Source organism: Colobus angolensis, unplaced genomic scaffold (genome assembly GCF_000951035.1).
Source record: "Colobus angolensis palliatus isolate OR3802 unplaced genomic scaffold, Cang.pa_1.0 Scaffold107, whole genome shotgun sequence".
Lineage (NCBI taxonomy): Eukaryota > Metazoa > Chordata > Mammalia > Primates > Cercopithecidae > Colobus > Colobus angolensis.
The window spans coordinates 2,115,541-2,121,105 of record NW_012111697.1 but is presented as its reverse complement, the minus strand read 5'-3'; the positions used below and the strand labels follow the sequence as shown (position 1 = coordinate 2,121,105).

The 5,565-nt window shown below is 41.6% G+C and overlaps 1 pseudogene; it reads left to right on the top strand.

Moving 5' to 3' along the window:
• The first annotated feature begins 4,431 nt into the window (after positions 1-4,431).
• On the top strand, positions 4,432-5,200 carry LOC105516604 (annotated as a pseudogene).
• Positions 5,201-5,565: the final 365 nt, after the last annotated feature.

Sequence of the window (5,565 nt, the reverse complement as noted above, 5' to 3'; positions counted from 1 at the left end):
ATCTGACAGGAGGTAGAGCTCAGGCAGTGATACTCACTGGCCTGCCCATCACCTCCTGATGTGCGGCTCAGTTCCTAACAGGTCACGGCCTGGCCCATGGTCCTTGGTGTAGCCCACTCCACACCTAGGCTGTATGGTATAGTCTATTGCTCCTAGGCTACTGACCTGTACAGCACATACCTGTACTGAATACTGCAGGCAGTTGAACACAATGGTAGGCATTTGTGTGTCTAAACATAGAAAAGGTGCAGTTAAAATATGGTGTTGTAATCTCATGAGACCACCATCATATATGTGATCCATCATTGGCTGATACATTATTACCAAGTGCATGATGTATATCCTTTCATTATATTCAGCAAAGTGTCAAGGTGGATAAGCAGTATTTGAAGAACATTATCCAGGTCAAAGAGGATATTGAAAGATAATGAAAACTTATGAAATATGAAAAGATATGAAAAACTTACATTAAACCATAAAGATTCAGTTATGATATTTTTGGTTCATTGAAAAGGGATATGAGGTCAGGTGCCATGGTTCACGCCTACAGTAATCCCAGTACTTTGAGAGGCCAAAGCAGGTGGATCACTTCAGGTCAGGCGTTCAAGGCCAGTCTGGCCAAAATGGGGAAACACTGTCTCTACTAAAAATACAAAAGGTAGCCAGGCATGGTGGTACATGCCTGTGGTCCCAGCTACTCAGGAGGCTGAGGTGGGGAATCACTTGAATCCAGGAGGTAGAGGTTGCAGTGAGCGGAGATTGTGCCACGGCACTCCAGCCTGGGCGACAGAGCAAGACTCTCGTTCCCAAAACAAACAAACCAAACAAACAAAAAAGAAAAGAAAAGAAAAGAATGGCTCCTGAATTGGTCTTGGGAGAAGCTGTCTATATGTGAAAGGCAGCAGTCTGGGGCTTCCCTGGTTTTTGGTGAGCCCAATGCCACCTAACAAGAAGAATTGCTCTTCATTTGCTTGGCCAGGTGGGGAGCAGCTGAACTTGGTCTGTGTTCACTTAGTCTGCAGCAGAGCTCACTAAGTGCTCTGAAGGTAAAACACTGAAGTGAATGTGTGGATCACATATCATCTGGGGATGTGAATCTCCCATCAAAGCAGGGACAGGTTTATTTTTTGCAGAGGTGACTAATAAAGTATTCTTTTACATCTCTACAGGACTTTATGCGTTCTTTGTTGCATGTGTAACGAATGAAAATCTGGTGTCAGACTCTGTACATACCTTCACTTCTTGCAGAAAGTGATTAATCACTGTATTAGTCAGGGTTCTCTAGAGGGACAGAACTAATAGGATAGATGTGTATATAAAGAGGAGTTTATTATGGAGTGTTGACTCATGTGATCACAAGATGAGGTCCCACAATAGGCCATCTGCAAGCTGAGGAGCAAGGAAGCCAGTCTGAGTCCCAAAATCTCCAAAGCAGGGAAGTCAACAGTGCAGCCTTCAATCTGTGGCTGATGGTCCAAGAGACCAGAAGCTGAAGAACTTGGAGTCTGATGTTTGAGGGCAGGAAGCGTTCAGCACAGGAGAAAGATGGAGGCCAGAAGACTCAGCCAGTCTAGTCTTTCTTTGTTCTTCCACCTGCTTTTTATTTTGGCCATGCTGGCAACTGATTAGATTGTGCCCAACCAGATAGGGGGTGTGTCTGCCTTTCCCAGTCCACTGACGAAAATGTTAATCTCCTTTGGCAACACCCTCACAGACACACCCAGGAACAATACTTTGCATCTTTCAATCCAACCAAGTTGACGCTCAATATTGACCATCACAATCACATTGTAATGAAAGGTAGAACATCTGATTAAAATGTTTGCTTTCTCTATTATAAGAACTTCACTGGGTCCTATATTGGGTACTGCCTGTGTACTCAACTCTTCTTTTAGACATTGCTGTAGCAGTGACCAGTACTGCGCAGGGGAAACCTGTCAGTACCTCCCTGCAGCCTCCTGATTCCTGCCTTGGGACCTCTGATGCTGGGACATGGGATTCCCATGTGTCCCCATTTAGCACTCACACATGTGCAACCTGGAAATGTAGGGGAGGTAATACCCCTAGGGAAACCCTTAAGTCATGGAGGCTGATGGGTAAATGCCATCCCTTTCTTCCCTGTGGAAGAAAGCTTGTGGAAATGTGGTTCTAAGACACATTTCATCAAGCTCCTTGGGTGGTCCCATAGGATTGAGCCATGCATCTGAGGTGGTGGCCAACCTGCCTGCACATCTGTCAGCTGTGATCATAGATGAACATCTGCCACAGGCTGTGCGTTCATGTGAACCTGGATCAAGATGTGTCCCTTCTGAATTTCTCTTACATCCCTAGTGCCAAGAACTCTGTCTTTCTTATCCAGTGGAAATGTCCCTTGTGTCACAGGTTGAGTCTTCTCTGTTGCAGGAGGTAGTGTTCCCTAGGGTAAGTCCTCCTCCCAGCTTGGATTATGAATATTTATAGAGAAACTTTGGGATTGGAGATGGGAGGGGCCTTTCTTTTTCAAGAAAACTCAGCCTTCAGGGTGTTGGTCTTGTTGTGGCCTCCAAAAAGCCTGTTTTGAGAAGGAAAGCTGAATAGGGATCCATCTGTTCTTGGCTGTGACTGATTCCTTGCCCAGTACTCCGAACCTCGGCTTTACCTATTTGGTGGAATATGACTACAAGGGAATAAAAATTGTATCTTTCTAATATTAAAAATATTATCCTCATTACACAGGCAATGGAGTTAAGGCATAAAGGAAAGATAAATGTGAGCCTCTCACAGGGACACTGAAGCAAATCTAGAAATTAAGTGCATGAAAAAACACACATTAAGTTTTTTATTAAATTGTCAGAACAGTTTTTAGATACCTATTATAATACCTGGGGATTTTAGGTTCACTCCAACTTCTTGTGTTGATAACATAAATGCATAAATTTATGGTACCATAAATTTTGTCATTGGGTGGACATCATAGAGCATACTTACACAAACCTAGGTGGCACAGCCTACTACATACCTAGGCTACATGGCTTAGTCTATTCTCCTAGGCCACAAACCTGTACAGCCTGTTACTGCACTGAATACTGTAAGCAATTGTAACACAATGCTAAGTGTTCATCCTGTTAACTGGCGTTCTTATTAGCTGTTTGCATGGTCACATTAAATTAAAAATAAAAACAAGGAATTCTGGGAAGATGATGGCAGAGCTTTCTACTTTTTACAAATTCATAAATAAAATAGAGCACTAGTGGCCAACCAAAAACACATGGATGACATTTACAACAAAACTAATTACAAGGTATCCCCAGAAACCTCAAAACACAAATGGCAAAGACAAACCGACAACAGCCACAAGACCTTTAGAGTGTCAGTGTCTATGTGGAAGAATGCAGAGGGAACTAATGGGGTATTTGACAGACTAGAGAATAGGAGCATCCTCAAAGAGCAAACAGGTGTTAACTGGAAAGTACAGTGGACCAATTTGAGAATGGTCACTGAAATCGGTAGGGGTTTTGTCCTCTCTTATCATGGACGAGCACAAGCTGCCTGGGGTGAGGTCTCAAGGGGCTGGAGGAGACTCCCATGGACTCTCTGAAATTGTGCCTTTCAGGATAGAGTCCCACACTGAGAAGCAACTGCTGGGAATAGAAATTGAATTGAGCAGAGTGGGGCCAATAAACATGAAGGAAGGAGAAGGTCCAGATGAAAAAGCTGGAGGGGCACAGAGCCAGCACATCTCAAAAAGCAAACCTCCAAAGTTTGGAGGAGACAGCATAAGTGAAGTGGGGGTTCTGTGAAATGAGAAAAGCTACCTGGAAGCACTCCTCCTTCTAAAATTTCAGGAAAATTAATTTTACATAAAAACGAGCAAGCAATTGAGGTCAAATCTCATACCAAGTTATTATTTTTAAAAAGAGATTAAAGAGCAGAATAACATTTCTTCAGACAGAGAAAACACATGGAAAAACATGCTCGCAAACCAAATCAACACTGTAATCCTCTCATTCAAAATAAGGTAAAAGACACTGAGAAAATATATAAGACAGGCAAGAACAACATAAGTCAGAATTAGACCAGCAGGAAAGCTTATGGAACTGAGAAAAACCCCTAAAAATAGAAGAAAAAAAATTTCAAAAATGAAGACTAAACTAGGAGGAATACAAATGCAAATAGAACAATAGATAATGTCTTTAAAATAGCCGAAAGCAGAAAAATGCTAAAAAATAAAGGAGGAAAGAGATGAAATTCTATAAGAAGTTACAAATGTTTTGCAGATAGGCAAAGAAGATCCAACACCTACGTAATAAGAGTCCCTGAAGAAGAAAACTAAGGCAAGGATAGAAAACAAACACTGAAAGCTATAGTTTCAGAAAAGTTTCCTGAAATGAAAAATATTTGGAATTGCATGTTGAAAGAGCTCACCATGCTATTTCTGTGCCTAATACAGTCATGGCTCATGGTCTTAGGAAGCATCTAAAGCAGGTAGCAGCTTCACAGCATTGGATGCTGGATAAATTGACTGATGTGTTTGCTCCTTGTCCATCCACCAGTCCCCACAAGCTGAGAGAGTGTCTCCCCTAATAATTTCCTAAGGAACTTACTTTAATACACCCTGACAGGAGACGAAGTAAAGATTTGCATGCAGTGGTTCATTAAGATGGATGGCAAGGTCCGAACTGATATAATCTACTCTGCTGGATTCATGGACGTCATCAGCATTGACAAGATGGAAGAGAATTTCTGTCTGATCTGTGGAATCAATGGTCACTTTGCTGTACATCGTATTACACCAGAGGAGGCCAAGTACAAGTTGTGCAAAGTAAGAAAAATCTTTGTGGGCACAAAAGGAATCCCTCACCTGGTTTCACGATGCTCACACCATCCACTACCCTGATTCCCTCGTCAAGGTGAATGATACCATTTAGATTGATTTGGAGACTGGCAAGATCACTGATTTCATCAAGTTTGACACTGGTAACCTGTTTATGGTGATTGGAGATGCTAACCTTGGAAGAATTGGTGTGATCACCAACAGAAAGAAGCACCGTGGATCTTTTGATGTGGTTCATGTGAAAGATGCCAATGGCAACAGCTTTGCCACTTGGCTTTCCAACATTTTTGTTACTGGCAAGGGCAACAAACCATGGATTTCTTTCCCCAAGGAAAAGGTATCCACCCCACCATTGCTGAAGGGAGAGACGAGACTGGTGGTGGGTGAAACGGTGGGTAAAACAGAACAATGGTGAAGTGGTCTCTGGGTAACATGTTAGATTTTTGTGTGTAATTAAAAATAACATGGAATGATTAATAAAAAAAAAAAGAAAGAGCTCACCATGTACTTGAGAATATTGATCCAGAATTGATAACTCAAAATGAATAATACTAAGGCACATTCTAGTCAAATAATTGAACTAGAAAGAAAAAAATCATTTGCTTATTGCAGCAAGATGAGCAAGTGACTTAGAAGAGAAAGTCAATTAAATTATTTTCAGATTTTTTTTCACAGAAATATTTTATGCCAGAAAAAAAAAATGGAGAAATATGTTTAAGATACTCAAGGGAAGAAAATGGGAGGCAAAGATG